The sequence below is a fragment of the Cupressus sempervirens genome, chromosome 9 (genome assembly GCF_028749045.1).
Source record: "Cupressus sempervirens isolate cs-2001-9-10 chromosome 9, ASM2874904v1, whole genome shotgun sequence".
NCBI classification, from domain to species: Eukaryota; Viridiplantae; Streptophyta; class Pinopsida; order Cupressales; family Cupressaceae; genus Cupressus; species Cupressus sempervirens.
This window is the reverse complement of record NC_143126.1, coordinates 773041371-773058022: the sequence shown is the minus strand read 5'-3', so window position 1 is coordinate 773058022 and position 16652 is coordinate 773041371. Positions and strand designations below refer to the sequence as shown.

The window sequence follows — 16652 nt, the reverse complement described above, 5'->3', positions numbered from 1 at the left end:
TAATTCTCAAGATCATCCAAAGATGCAAGAGAAGAGCATACTTCATTTTTCAAAAAACTACAATAAAATTTATTAGCCCCCCCCCGCCCTCTGAATCTCTCAAATAAGGAAACTAAAATCTACTCTTGTACATAGAAAAGCTCTGATACCATGTTAGAATCTGATAAGATTAATAACCCAGAAAACTAGTGCAAAGAATAAATATCTAAACTATGAATGCAAAATATACAAAATCAAAATAGCATCATAGAGTTAGTCTCCAAGAGAGTAATGCAAATGTTGGAAACAAAATAGCATTAAGAGGATGCAAAAAACAAGAGCTACAAATACAAGCTAGGTAGCATGCTTATATAGGCTAGGAAGAGGGAGGAGGTGGCAACACCAACCAATGAGGAGCAACCATCTATCAGACTAAAGATAGCAAAGTATCTTCCCAAGATAGCTAATGGATGCTCGCATGTAGGAAGGTGACACCTCACAACCATTCACCTAATAAGACATGCTTTATTAACCTAAGCGAGATTATTAAAAGTGTAGGAAAAACCTAGCAAAATAGGAAAAATAAAAAACAACACTAACATTGAGGAGTAAGTTTTCTTACTTCTTCTTGAAGAGTACTATTCTTTTCAAATAGTTCTTTGATTGCTTCATTAGCTTCATCTAAATTGCTTGAATGTCTTCAATTTTTTCTTCAATGTAGAGTTGGTCATTCATCTAGATTGCAAGATCTTTTCTTATTTTTAGGGATTGAGAGAGTTGTTCTTTGGCCTTTTTGAGTTGTCCAATAGCCAATTCAAAATCTAGCTTCTCATTGTCAATAGCCTTGTCAAGTTTGAATACCTCCATAGCCTTTGATCTTTTCTCAAGTTGTTAAACTACTTTCCCGAGAACCACAAAGCTATGATACCAAATTTTGGAAATATTATGATACGCTAAGTTACTTAGAGGGGAGGGGTGAATCAATAACAATAAAACTTAATCCTTAATTAGCAATTAATAATTTATGATGATCTAATTGCATGTATGAGAAACTAAAAACATTAAAGCACTCATAACACTTTGACACACAATTTGGTGACCCAAAAATCTTCCAAATAGAAAGTAAAATTGGGGTGGGGATGATACCTACAAGCTTTCTTACGACAATATAAAGTTGGTCTCTTAAGGCTTACAATGATCACTTTTGATGATCTACCCTGTTAGGAGAAATAAGGATTGTTAGGTCCACCTTACAAAAGGATTTACAAACATACAATGAAGTATGCACTTATTAAAGAGATTTACATTTAAGTCTACTAGGTCTACCTTGTGAAAGGATTTAACTGATCCATGTGTTAGGATGAAATAGTAGCTGGTCTTTGGTCTGCAACTTGATTTGTTGAATGAGATTCCTTTGAGTATAGTAATCACCTTATTGTGATAGATAAATCTTTGTTGCTCCTTATACAGTTATAGCCTTTGTAATTCTCTCCTCTGCTCTTTTCTTATTATTACATTACTTCCATATCATACATTGGATGTGATACAATATGTTACATATATACCAATCCAATTTACAAATTACAAAGTCGGCTACAATACAAGTTTACACAAAAACCACAAAGTTGGCCCAACTTCAAGAACTTTGGTTCTGAAGACTGGCTCGGTGAGGTTCTAATATTTGGCATCCACTATCAATGCTTGGCCTCATCATGCACTTAGTAGATGTAGAAGTTTAGTCCATACTGATCACTTCCAAGTAGTCTTGAACTTAGTCTACATTGGTGACTCGACAAATAATGTGAAACTTAGAATATAAATTGAATCACTCGATTCACACTACATAGCTTAGTCAATGCTATCACTACAAGCTTGGTATAAACTAAGCCACTCAATTAACACCAAGTGGATTGGTTAATACTAGACTCACATCATATCAACTATGAATTTGGTAAGCACTGCATAACTTGGTTTACAATAATAAACTCATAATACACTGAGATGCCCAGTTTATACTACTAATCAACAAGTTGCTAGTAATTTCTTGGTGCAAAGTGAATACTGTCCCTTAGACTTGATAGCAACTATAGAACTTGGTAGATACTAAAATGCTTGGTTAACACTGTTAACTATACAATGTGCTCGTTAGATACTTACAATCTGAATAAGTGTATGTCACTAATAACAAACATGACTGTAATGTCAACAGTTTCCTCCTAGAAATGATTGACCTATCATACAACAACCTCATAGAAAATATCTTTTTGGATATTGAAAGCATCCATTCATTGGCATTTCCCTCAATTTTTCACACAATATATTGACAAGAAGATTGCCTCTACTGGGAGGAATGCAACAAGTTAAAACCATTGATATCTCTACCGATAAGCTATCAAGGCCTATCCTATTGGTAGTTTTTTGGGGTTTTTCAAAATTTGAACCTTTCCAAAAATGAATTGGAGGGAATGGTTCCAAGATCTTTAGGGCATCATAAGAGCATTGGAAACATTGAAATATCTTTCAATAAGTTGTCTAGACTAGTGCCACTTTCTATAGAAAATCATTCCATGCTCTAACATTTAAATTTTTCATACAACAACTTGAATGGATCCATCAAAAATCAAGGAGCTTTTAAAAGCCTTAGTGCAACACCATTTTTGGTGAATCCAAGATTGTATGTAGCAATGAGTTGGTTGAATCTACCAAAATGCACAAGCTCAGTGAAAAATCATGATGCTTTTAGAAAAAACATCATCTTGGGTGCATCAATTGGCACTGCCATCACATTGTATTGTATTTTGGGGTAATTTTATATTTCTTAATAATTTTTCTATTAGTGGGCTACATTGCACCAGGTATGTTTTACCAATTGCCTATCAGACATTATGACCACATAAGATTTCTCTAGCAATATAAAAATTCAATTAAATTCAACCAAATCAATTAAAATGAATGGTAACATAGGCATCCAACTTCACATGTGCATCATCATTCCATACCAATCTATATAGAGCCATACAAAACAAATTTGTTGTAGAAAACATGTTTTTCCCTTCATAAAATGTTGATTCTTCTGTACAACTTGATGATCAGTTATGAAATGGACACAACAAGTCTTAAATACCTTCATCTAGTTAGTTCAAACCAAATTTTTATGGTTATGAATGTTGAGAGGCAAAAAAGACATTTTTGACAACTTTTCCAAAATTGTATTTTTGGATATTTGCAATTTCTTGTCAAATATGATAACTTTTTGTATTTTTCATCCTAATGGACACCAATTGATTCCAAACCTTTAGAAATGGTAGGAAATTCAAGTCTAAGGTGAAACAAATAGATTTTCCATTATTGAACACCAAAACACTCAAAAACCAAGAATTAAGTGTTTTAATGATTAAGTTCAAAAACCAATGAAATAAAAAATATTCAAGAAGAATCAAGAATGTAGTGACACAAAGGAAGATATAACAAATACCATTGTAAGAAGATAATTTTTCGTTGATTATAATATGGGTGAATTTGAGCAAGGTGACCAATTTTTTCTTTCAAAACCATATGTGAAGATATAAACATTAAGTAAAACATCTGTCCAATTATTTTGTAGATATACACATTAATTAGAACAATTTTTTCTTTCAAAATATCTTGAGGATTATATGGTATAGGGATATATAGTATACCAAACCATGGTGTACATTAGTGAATATCTCCCCAAGTTTGCATGAAAGATCCATGTAGATTGCATTTGGGATCTCAACTCCATTAATAGATTCAAAAGGGAATACTTAATGGGGAAAGGTAGAGTGAGAAAAGTGAGAGGTAATTATAAGATGTTATTTTAGTTAATTAATTCTTATCCATCATCAATATAAGTTGTTTCTAATTGGTCTACTTATTTTCTTTATAGTTTGTGGTGAGTGAGATGCACTACATTTGTATATTGTAAACAATCTTGATTGGATGATGGTATGGATTCAACAGTCTCAAGAAAATGGTTGTCATTAACATGAGATTGTATTCAATCACATAGTAGATCAACAAAAAGAGGGATGACTCCATAGGCTCCAAATATAATCTTATTCTTGTCCATGATAGATAGGTCTAGAATGATGGGATGATACTTTATGGTATAGGTCAAATGGGCAACATCTATGGCTATTGGACAAAATAAAGGTGTCCCTTGGGTAATGTGCAAACAAGAAGATGATCTTGATCTAGTTGTGAGTTTTTTTTCACTTCTTTAAATTCATTTCCACTTTTAGCATTTCATTTATGTAAAATTATAATGTTAGGGGCCTTTAGATAAAGGTTTTATTTCATTAGAGAACAACTTTAATGCAAGAGTAGATTAGCTTCAATAGTGGCCAATTATAACGAGTATGAAAGTTGCTAATTATTTATGATATTAGTCCATTTTATCTGCAATTATTATCAATGATTAAACCTTCTTCATGAAGCCAACCACCTAAGAAATTTCATGTTGAACCACACAAATCAAATCTAATTAATTTGAAACTTTAATTGTAAGATATAAAAATTTATATTTGGTTATAAAAATAATAGGTTGGTATATTTTTATTGCAGATAAATACTTGCAATGGTTTTTATTGTGATGGATTTACTCCCAATTCTAGCAAAATGCCAAAAATTTGGACAGAAAACTGGACTGGTTGGTATTTATAGATAGATTTTCAAACCCAAAACATGTTACTTTAGATAATCAGTGTATAAGTTGTTCATTTCTATTTATGCTCCATATATAGGAATATTACATCTTTAAAATATATTAGGTAGAACACTTTTTAAACATATATTAGGGATTTAATTTATAGGATTCAAGCATTTGGGTGTGTAGCACCATATAGGCCTATGGAGGACGCAGAATTAAGCATTGCATGCTTTTTTCAAAAGGGTGGTACAATGCAAAATTATTATATGGTATCAATTGGTTGTGCACATTAGAGGAATTTGTGGCTATAAAAAAAACTTTGTGGAAGAAAGTCATTTTTTGTCAAAAATGATTAAAAATTGTATTATGTGAATAATGTTAGATACCTATTGGAGCATACAACATTAACAATTTATAACTCTTTCATGAACATCATATGTATAATTAATGCTTGAGTTGCACAATTTGCAATATCATGGAGGAACCAACTTTGGTCATACAGTAGGAGGCCCCTTTATGACTACAAGCTATGACTATGATGCTTCGATCGATGAATACAGTATGTTATTTCTTCTAGATAAGGGTAAAATATTAAATCTTAACACTATAAAATAGTGGCAAATTGAAAATACATTCATTGTGATAAGAGCTGTAAAGATGGTCATTCAAAAAATAGAAAATAACACCATTAATAACTAGAAATCAATGAGTTCAATTTTTTTGAATTCAACTTCTTTCTAAGTAGAAATCATAAATAACTAGAAAATGGAACTTGTCACAAAGTTTTGAATTCAACTTTTTTCTAACTAGAAATTGCACATGAATCAAAAATTATTTTGTATGCCTATAAACATATCTCCAACAATTTATTAATTAGGCTCCCAATTGGTTCACATTTCTCTTTCCGTAAAATGCAGCCAAAAATTTGAATGCATTCACACATCTTTGCTTAACTCTACAAAGATCATTGATCAAAGTATACAAACAATGATCACTTTTTCACTTGAGATTTCATTCTAAAGAAACACAATCATGCTATCACATCATGATTTTGGCATTCTGAAAGAATTTTTTTAGCATATTGTGAAGGTGCCCATGGAACACAACACTCATAGAGTGTCATTTCCTACTAGTGAAAAACCTCCTTTAAAACCTCATTATTGCCACATCATGTATACTTGGCTCTAACACCAAAAAAATAAAATAAAATACTATAGTAGATTGAGATATATTATTTAGAACTTGATGCCTTGATACAAAGAATATAAATGGTTTTATAAGGTCATTTATTGTTGCATTTCTAACTTATGGAATGCAACTTCGCATTAACTAAAACCTAATCTTCCCAATAGTTCTTGCCCAACATTTGAAATCATTAGTTTCCCTTCTACTTCACATTTTTCAGATTTGTTTTATAATTATCTTTTCCTTGATTCTAAATCTGGCCCATCAAGTAAACATCTTTTCCTTCCTTTGATAATGAAAAGAGGGGTTAGTAGTTGATAGGTCTCCTCACCCATTACAAAATGTCAAAAGGACAGTATTGTTGTAGGAGAGGCAGAGGCTTTTATTACCACACAATGATAGTGAGAATGAGAAAGTTGAAACAATATAAACAACCAAGAGTTAGGGATCTTATATACCACACTACAGAGAATTGAACCATGAGTTTAGTGATTTCCTCATTTTCATCCATTATTAGCATCACCATATTTGATAAAGGAGTGGTATCCACTGTGTCCACATTTAATAAAAAATTAGTTGAACTCTATAGGCAACAATCTAAAAAACTATATCTGAAGTTGTATGTTGAGTTGGATTCAGATTTGGAAGATTGTCTGGTTATAGTGGTAGTTGATTCGGTCCTCATGCATCCATTTAATAGTCAACTAGATATACATTTTGTTATGAGATATTTAGGTAGATAAAATGGATTATTAATGGTTAAGGTAGATACAATGGGTTACTGTAATTGAAGGGAAAAATACATTTTGGTATGAGATATTTAGAGAATGATGAATTGATGCTACATGGAATTGTGGTTTTTGACTTGACAGGAGATATAGGTGGTAGGAAGAGGACTTTAGGATATTTCTTTAGTTGGGTTTTGAAGTCATATCTCAGATAAAAAAGAAGCAATCTTTAATGACATGGAGTTTAGTATAGGCAGAGTACATGGCAACAATGTTCGTAGTTGTGAAGTCATATGGCTTTGCAAGTTGATTACAAAGCTCATAGTTATTTACTATTCCATGAAACTTTCTATGAATATGGTACTTTATGATTGCTCCAACCATAGTGACATCAAACAACACTTGCTCAGATACAGACTTAAGAGGGGATCAATTGCTCTAGATTACATTCAGACACATCAGCAAGTTGTATGTGTTCTAGTAAAGCTAAGGGGAAGTTTTTAATGTATAGAGAGAGAGAGAGAGAGAGAGAGAGAGAGAGAGAGAGAGAGAGAGAGAGAGAGAGAGAGAGAGAGAGAGAGAGAGAGAGAGAGAGATTGAAATTGTTGAATATGGAGTCCTTAATAAGATAGTTTTAGATTAAAACACCTCTAATAGGGTGCATATGTGAAACTCAGGTACACTTTAGTAGTGCTTGCAGTAAACAAGAACATGAGTTCTATTCTTGGAAGTTTCTATTCATGGTTGTCTAGATTCAACAGTTGCTTTTGTATAGTTTGTTTTTTTTTTTTTTGGATAAAAAATATTTATTTAGAATGTTACTTTTGTCCATTTTGAGTCTTGACATTTCCTATTTAAGGGTGCACAATCCTAGGATAAAATTAGATCAGGTATTGATGAAGCTAGTTTTGTGAACTAGCTTGAAAAGTAAGAAACTTGTTGATATCTTTGAAGATGTCATGTATATATAGTACATTAGTCCCATTTTAAAAAAAATCTTGTTCTTAATCTTGGCCTTTTTAATACAGTTTTTTATAGTGAAACATGATAATTTGTAAAGTTTCAAGTTGAAAGTTGACTTATTGCATATAGAAGGTATACATTTTTGATAATATATGAACTATGAAAATTGCTTCCAACTAAAAAATGTTTGTTATTTTTTCTTATTGCATTTTACAAGATTTCTTTTAATCTTTAGTTCCCCAATGATGATGATGCTAATATCTGAATTATGTTACTACTCCTTGTATGGCTTGTTATGTATTTTATTTTTGCTTTCATGTAAACTATATTATATTAACTAGAATGTTACCTAAGTTCGGATTGTTCATCTTGTAGGCCACTCTTGTAGATTCATTTGGCTGACCTCGACGACATGTCCGACAATGATATGTCATTTTGTTTTAGATAGACTAGTAAATAATAAATGCCTTCTTATTTTTTGGACATCAACAAATGGTAATTATTGATTTTCATTTTTTCTATGTTAGCTTGAAATAATATTAGTGCTTGATATGAAGTTTCAAATGCTCTTAGTTAAGTTGTGTATTGGTAGGACCATGAGAATGATGATGCAGGGGAGGAGGCAGAAGATGTTGATGATGAGATGGAAGACAATGAAACTCTTCACAATCATGATTTGGACAATGTTGTAAAGCTATAGAAGATGCAACACTATATTGATATCATGCAAGTATGTGCAGAACAAATATAGAATATATGAAAAGAAAATAAACATAGTTTTGTACATTTTTACACATATAGAATATAATTACCTTTCTTTTGATTTAGATGCTTCCTATTATATTTTCTTATAGATTTTTAAAAACATGTTTGTCTTATTTTTCGTATATTCCTTTCTCAAAAAAGAATCAAATAAAGCTTTTGGCCATCCAAGAGTAGACTATAGTAGATACATATTTGAATGGTTAACAATATGAATACTATTTTATGTTTGTACATAAACTATAAGGGAACAATTTTTCAAAATCTTGTTCTTTCTTGCATGCTTAAATTTGTCTATGATATGTGTAGATTCTACAAAATTACTAACCCAACCTTCATTTCGTTCACTGAAAAAAATCATTTTCTATTATGCAATGATGCATATAAAATTTATTTGATATATTGCAGATGTAGGGGTGGTATCCAATATATCAAGTTCACTTAACACTTGATAAACTACTTGTTATGTTTCAAATTGTAATTCATCATACAAGCCTTCCATTATCCTTATAACTCATGTCTTCTCTCTCAAAAGCGGTGTAAATTTTTCTTTATCCTTTCTAATTTCTCTTCACTCTCAATGACATGACACTTACACATTATTTTTTCCCTCATGTCCAGTTCTTCTTGTTTAGCACAAAACCTTGATTGATTTAGCTTTTCATACATCTCTTCAGGCAATGTGCTATGTAGATTGATCAATGGCCTTCTAAACTTTATCATTTATTTGATAACTAGAATTTGCAAATTCATTTTCTAATTAGGATCGCAATTATCGTAGAATTTTTTCAATTTCTCCAAATTTCCATTTGTTGTGATCATTTCTTTCATTTTCCTAATCTTGGGCTTCTAATTATTTTTCTTCTTGTCATTGCTTGGCTTTGGTTGATTTACTTTAGACTGATCTATAGGCCGCAAGGAAATTTTTCCTCTCATTCTTGTTTTTTTGCTTTAACCTTAGGCTTGTCTAATTTCTTTGTTCCCATGTATACTATTTCTGTCTTTAGTTTCTTCTTGGGTCCAGGGCGGTTGTCATTTCTTTTACTCTTTTTTCTTTCTAACGAGTTTCTTACTCCTTTTCTTCTTTAACCTATGTTGGTATTGCTTGTACAACAGATGGAGAGGTTCTTTCTAATCTTCTTGTAGTCATTGCCAGTGTAGTTTGTACTTGTGTAGTTGGAACAAAATCTATTACTATAGGTTGAACTATTGTCGCTAAAAGGGTAACAAGAGTACTTTTTTTTTTTTTCTTATGAGTTTCTTCCTCCTTTTTTTCTTTAACCTATGTTAGTGTTTATTGTACAATACATGGAGAGGTTCTTGCTGATCTTGTAGTTATTGTTGTTGTAGCTTGTACTTGTGTAGATGGAACATCATCTATTACTGTAGGTTGAACTATTATTCCTGAAAGAGTAATAAGAGTAGGTGATGGTGCAACTAGTGGAGGATTTTATGATATTCTTTTTTGCAGGGGTGCTAGGAGTTGCTTCCATATCCAATGGTTTAAACAACAAAATATTACTCTGTCCACTACTCTTCATCTCTTAGGTTGTCCATTTGCACTTAAATTCTAGCTAATGCCTTGTGGAAATAAATTTTTTTAAACTTTGATTTGTGGATATCTATTCACACAAAACTTTAATTGATGTGTATTAAATTTTAGAAAATTGAAGAAGCTTTGAAAAAGGGATATGATATTTTGAGTAGTGGGATAGTGTTGAAAGATGAACTGGAGTATTAGTTGATTGTTGATTGTAATGCTTTATTAGTTGATATTGAGAATGAAATTGTTATCATTCATAACTTCATTTGGGACCATTATAGTCTGAATTTTCTTGAGTTAGAACCTCTTATACACCACCCAATTGATTGCACTTGAGTTGTAAAGAAAATTGGAAATGGTGTTGACCTAACCTAGGTTGATCATGAAGGTCCTTTACCTTCTTCCATTACATTGGTTGTTTCTATCATGACATCTACTACTAGTGGGAAGCCTTTATTAGAGGAAAACCTTCAGAAAAAATTGGATGCTTGTGACAAATCTCTTGCACTTGATGTAGAAAAATAAAAAGTTTTGGATTTTGTGGAGAGTAGGATGGGCTACATTGCCTTCAATCTATTTTTCATCATGGGCAGTGTAGTTGCAACAAAACTAATGGGTACTGCTAGAGGTCTCTTTGAATGAATAGATCTATGATTAATATCTTCCTCAATTTGAATCTTTAGCATAACCAATGCCTTAGGCAAAGGATCCTTACACCTAATGAATTTCCACACACTAATTCTAGGGATAAAGGTTGTGTCCAAGAAATTTAACAACTGTCGATGGTTTGTAGAAGATAGGCATTGTGCCCAAGCAAGAAGAAAGGCAAGGAATATCTCCAATAAAGAATAGAGTTAACGAATTCTTTCTATCTCAGTACACCTATAGCAACAAGGTCTAACATCAAATAAAGTCGTCAATGATTCTTACATTCCTTTTTCTGCTTAATTTCCTTCCTATCACTCATCCACATAATTTACCAACTTTAATGCCCTCCCTCATGACCATTAATCAAATTTTTAACACATAGAGAGAAACATGAAACCTCACATCTAGTGAGTGGGGACCAAGATTTTCTTAATCAATATTGAGTCTAAAGGTTTTAGGTATCTAATAAGAGAAGACATCAATTTCCTTAATCAATTTTCATCTTTCTAAGGATGCCCTTCAATGAGCCTAGAATCTTCATGTTTGAAAAAAATGTTGGCAATAAATCCACACAAAGGAGTAAAAATTTCACTCAGGATAAAGAAAAATACACCAAAACATTTTGAACATATGAAACTTGATGAGTGATAGGAAGGAAATTAAGCCGAGAACAACCCAATTTCCTTTCTATCAGTCCATACTTCCTATAATACAAATTAAAATGTGTCTACTAGAATTTCTCAAGGTTTTAGAGAATTCCAACCATGGGAAATGTTGGTAGACACCATTTTGTAACATCTACCCCAATACTAGCCAACAAATAGGTAGATTACAAAAACATTTATTGTAATAAAAAATAGATTGATAGGACCTTCAAAAAAAAGAAAAAAGAAAGTAATAAATATGCATAAATTAATTCTAAACACCAAAACACTAGATGTATCACTTTTCTATCAAATCCATTCCATTTGCTCAAAAATGTTAGCATTTTCATGAATTCATTTGCATTTGTACTCCCAAAAACTTGCACCCTCTACAACGTTGACTTGAAGGGATTTAACAACTCATTATCCAAATAACTAAACCAAATCCTTCTCATTGGTAACCTCCTTGTGACTTCTAACCACTTTTACAACTTCATGGACAAGAAAATTGCAAGATTGCAAAATTGTCAATGTGCATTTTATGCAAAATTGATAATTTTTTCATTTTTGCACATTAGACTTCATGAGGCTAAACATCATGGCTCCAAGTAAACCATGGAAGTTATTTAGACCATTTTTAGGTCATTTCCATTCCTACCCACCCTTGTACACTTAACTAGCCCTCTAAGACAACTTTTAGCACTTTTGGACCTAATTGACAACATTTTGCCAATGCAACATTTTGACATCAAGTTGCCTATAATGCATTACATTGTTTCTTTACATGCATAAGGACACCCAACTAGTGACTTCATTAATTATAAGTCTTTCCAAGATTCTTATTTTCTTGTTAACCACCTATCCTAGGTGCTACTGCACCACTCAGTTAATTGCTGAAACCTTCTTGTGATTACCTCACTCTCGAAGACTAGATAGAGTTTTCTACCATCGGGAAAGAGTTAAAGTGAAGCTTTAGCAAATTTATGGGCCTCTTCCAAGGAATTATTGTAGGGAAGAGAATATGAAGGTAGAGATCATATTCCATGGTGCATATCTTTTGATTCCTCAAAAAGAGGTAGTAGCAATTTAATTCTTCTTACTAAAGTTAAGCAATCCGTATTCTAGGTTTTCCTATAATAATAAATCTAAACTATTTCACTTACCAATTTTATCAATGATTGGAATTGATGATGAGGAGGAGGTGGCAGAATTGGTGGTGACACAAAAAGGATATCTTGGTCTTGGAGCATTTTCACATTGAAGTTGTGATTTAGAAATTTTGATGTCGCATCTACTGATGAAGAAGAAGAATGAGAGGAATCTACCATTTTAGGTTCATCAACTATCTTCCAAAAAGATGCTCATTTTATTGATTCATTCATATTCCAAAATGTTCCAACTCCTCCTTTCAAACCTTTACCTCTTTTATATGATAATACTATTAAAGTGAATAATTTACATAGAACCTAGCAAGCCTTACCACTTGTTATCAAGATCAAATAAAATGTATTAAGCATATTTGTGTGATAATATTGAAGTCAAGTTTATGGCTCAATAGCTCACCTGGATAGTCAACATTATGAGTGTAGTTATAATGTTGTTAAATTCCAATTGAATTAACATTATTGGTATATAATGTATGAAGTTACATTTTATTTGATTGTTAGGAAAAAAATATAGTCCAATTTTCTCTATTGTCCAAAAATTTGTACACATTAATCTACTTACATTTACTATTCTTATTCATGTTATGCTAACTTATACATGCTTAACAAGCTTCATGAATCCAATGGTTAATCATTTGGTTGAGCTAACTATTCCATTCACATGATTGTTAAAGAAGGATGTGCACTTCAAATTGGGAGGTGAATGCTAGGGGTATTTTAATTTCATAAAGAAAAACTTGCTAATCTGTCCATGTTGATGTATACTATGTAAGATAGGCCCTTTATGTTTTTAGCATTGCACAATGATTTAGCAACTTTATTAGCTTAGTATGATGACAAGGGAAAGTAAATTTTATTATTATACTATTCATTTTCTTGTTGAGTATAACTCTCATAACCTTGCCATGCAAAAACAATGTCTTGCTATAGTTTTCACAACATAGAAGTTGAGGCACCACCTTCAGCATACAAAAAATTGCATCCTCACTAAGAACAATTTTCTTATGATTTATTTTCCAGAGCTGATATTTGAGGGAGATTAATAGAGTGGGTGATGTGTCTTTTTGGTTTCAACCTCAAGTTTGCAACATAAAGTTCATTCAAGGGAATTGAGAACATTTCACATTTCCAATTCCCTCACTTAAAACATTTCCCATATTCAATTTTTAAAAAAAATTGAGAGCTTTCTCATAATCAATCATGACACTATTTAGGATATGTATTTCAATGGATGAAGGTGTCAAACTAGTTTTGGAGCAGGTGTTATTTCAATCTCACCTAAAGGAAAACTAGTTCCTTGTTCCTTTTGTCTTGATTTTTATGATAATATGTGTGTGTGAAGGAGCTAAGAATCAATAGGATAAGGTTAACTCACATGACTAATGCACATGATGTACTTCGACATCCATGCCTAATATATTTGGTAAGTTTTGATTTGCAGTACTCATGGTGTATGCAACTTCTTACTTGTATCATAAGCCAAGAAAATTCTTACTACTTCAAGTCTAGCAATAGAGGCAAATGTTTCCTCATAGTCTATGCCTTCTTGTTGTGAATATCCTTTGCATACCAATCTTTATTTATTCCTCACAACCTCACCTTGTTCATTCATTTTAATTTTGAATACCCATTTAGTTTCTATAATATTCTTGTCTTTAGGTCTAGGAACCAATTCCCATGTCTTATTCTTTATAATTTGATCTAGTTCTTCCTTAATTTCTTGAATCTAATGATCATCCTTGCATGCCTCATCTACACTCTTTGGTTCAACATGAGAAATCAAGCACAATTCTTCATGTACTATGTCTCTTTCCATAACTTTGGTGTCTTTGCTTCCAATAACCACACTCCAATGTGGACAATTTATCAATACTAGGCAACAATAGGATAGGTTGGGTAGTCACTTCTTGTTTCAATCTTTCAAAGGCTTTTTTGCCTTTGATGGTGTCTAACACTGGTGCATAATTACCACTAAAATTCCTTATGAACTTCCTATAAAATTGGGCTAACCCATGAAAACTTCTCACCTCTATCCCTGTGGTTTGTGTTAGAAAGTTCAAGATAGTCTCCACCTTGCTTGGATCCATCTTCAATTAACCTTGTAATACTAAAAAACCTAGGTATGCAAGTTCTTGCTTGAGGAATTCACACTTTTCCAAGTTGATTTACAACTTCTCCTCATGCAACTTCTTGAGTATAGTCTCCAAGTTTTCTAAATCCTCCTTCTTTGTCTTGTTGAAGATGAGTATATCATCCAAGTATACCACCACAAATCTTCTAGTGTAATCTTTAAGCACTTCATTCATGAGCCTCATCATTTTTAAACCCAAATAGCATAACCTTCCATTCATATAACCTTTTAGTTGTCTTGAGTGTTGTTTTACATTCATTTCCCTCTTGAATCCTAATCTAATGGTAGCCACTCTTTAAGTCCAACTTAGTGAAATACCTAGATCCTCCTATACAATCCATCAAATCCTGAATCCTAGGTATAGGAAACCTATATTTGGTTATGATCATATTAATAGCCCTAGAATTTGTACAAAGCCTCCACTTACCACCTTTCTTGGATGCCAATACCACTAGTACTACACAAGGACTTATGCTTTTCTTTAACAATCCCTAGTCTAGAAACTCTTGCACTTGTCTAGCCACTTCTTGGTTATGCTCTGGAGTGAGCTTATAGGCTACCTTGTTATGTAATGAGGTTCCTAGGATAAAGTCAATTTGATCACTAATGGACCTCATACGAGGTAGTGTTTTTGGTGTCCCATCACTAATAATATCTTTGAACTTACCAAGAAAATTTTGTACCTCCTCTAGTATAGGTGTTGGCATGGTCTTCTTTCCTTCCTTAGGTTATACCATGATAGCATATCCTTTACCATCTTGTTGTAGGATGTTGAAAAATGCCTTGCCACTATTCAAAAAAATACTAGGGGTCTTTTATTGTGGTTCTTCATCCTCCATCAATGATTGTATTTTGAATGTCCTACCATCCTTCTCAAAAGAAAATGGTATTCTCCTTCCCATCATAGATGATATCTTTTTCATACTACCATGGTCTTCCCAATAGGAGATGACATGCATCCATGGGCAAGACATCACAAATTAACTTATCCTTATATCCACCAATAGATAGTTTCACCCATGTTTGTTCATTCACAAGGACACTTTGCCCTTATTCCAACCATGTCACCCTATATGGGTTGGTATGGGGTATCTTCTCAAGTTTGAGCTTCTTTACTACTTCTTCAAATATTATCTTATATGTGGATCCTAAATCCACATTAACCTTGCAAACTTTTTCAAGTATTTTGTACCTTATTCTAAATAAAGCTCTCCTTTGGTTTGGTTCCTCCTTCATAGGTTGTCCAACCAAAACCCTCCTAAATATTACGTTCTCCCTCATTTCTAACTTAGTGTGATTGATCTCAAGTGACTTGACACTTGATGTGTCTTCTTGAGCATATCCAATCCTTTTCTCATTGTTAGGAGAGGATGCCTTCTCAGGGCTCCTATAAGAAGGATGTCCCATCTATCCACAACTATAGGATTTCATGTTAGAAAAGTATGAATTACCTGTACTTGAACTTCTCCCTCTACTAGAAGCTCCTTGAGATCCTTCACCTCTTCCATGGCCTCCTCTTGGAGTGGTTTCATTCCCATTATCTATAGCTTTGGACTCCCCTTGGTTTTTATGCTCAATCCCTCTACCTTGGCAACCACCTCTATGACCTCTCTGATCTCTCCCTCCACCTCTACCTTTGGAGGACTAATCATGCTTTCATTTTTTCTTTTCTTCAATCTTCATAGCTAATTGATAGCATTGATGTACTATTCTATGACTGAGAAGATTCATCTCTTCTTGAATGTTCCATTTTAGGCCACTAATGTATCTAGCTACCTTAAGGTTTTCATCCTCTGCCTCATTTGACCTCATGCAAAACTTTTGAAATTTCTTTGTGTAGGAACTTACATCAAGATCTCTTTGCCTTAGATTCTGCCTCTTTTGGTGTAACTAAATTTTATAATCCTTTGGCATATATGTATCTCTTACCTTAAGAACCATCCCTTTCCATGAAGAGATTGGTTTCTTACCTTCTTTTCCCCCTCTACCTAAATGAACTTCAACCATGTCAAAGTTGAGCCTCTCAATCTTGATTTTTCCACCCTAACCTTTGTGCCTCAGTGACTCCATCACATTCAAAATGGTTTTCCATTCCCTCTATCCAATCCATGAATAGATCTAGTTCCATCTTTCCACTAAACAATGGAATGCCTTCAAGTTCCTTCCCACTCATAACCTTCAATGCCTTCAAGAAAGGCTCTTTTATGAGAATAGGCTCTGATGTAGGGACCTCG

The 16652-nt window shown here is 32.8% G+C and overlaps 1 pseudogene; it reads left to right on the top strand.

Moving 5' to 3' along the window:
- Positions 1-1685: 1685 nt before the first annotated feature.
- LOC149540995 (U4/U6 small nuclear ribonucleoprotein Prp31 homolog) lies at positions 1686-10471 on the top strand (annotated as a pseudogene).
- The last annotated feature ends 6181 nt before the right edge of the window (positions 10472-16652 follow it).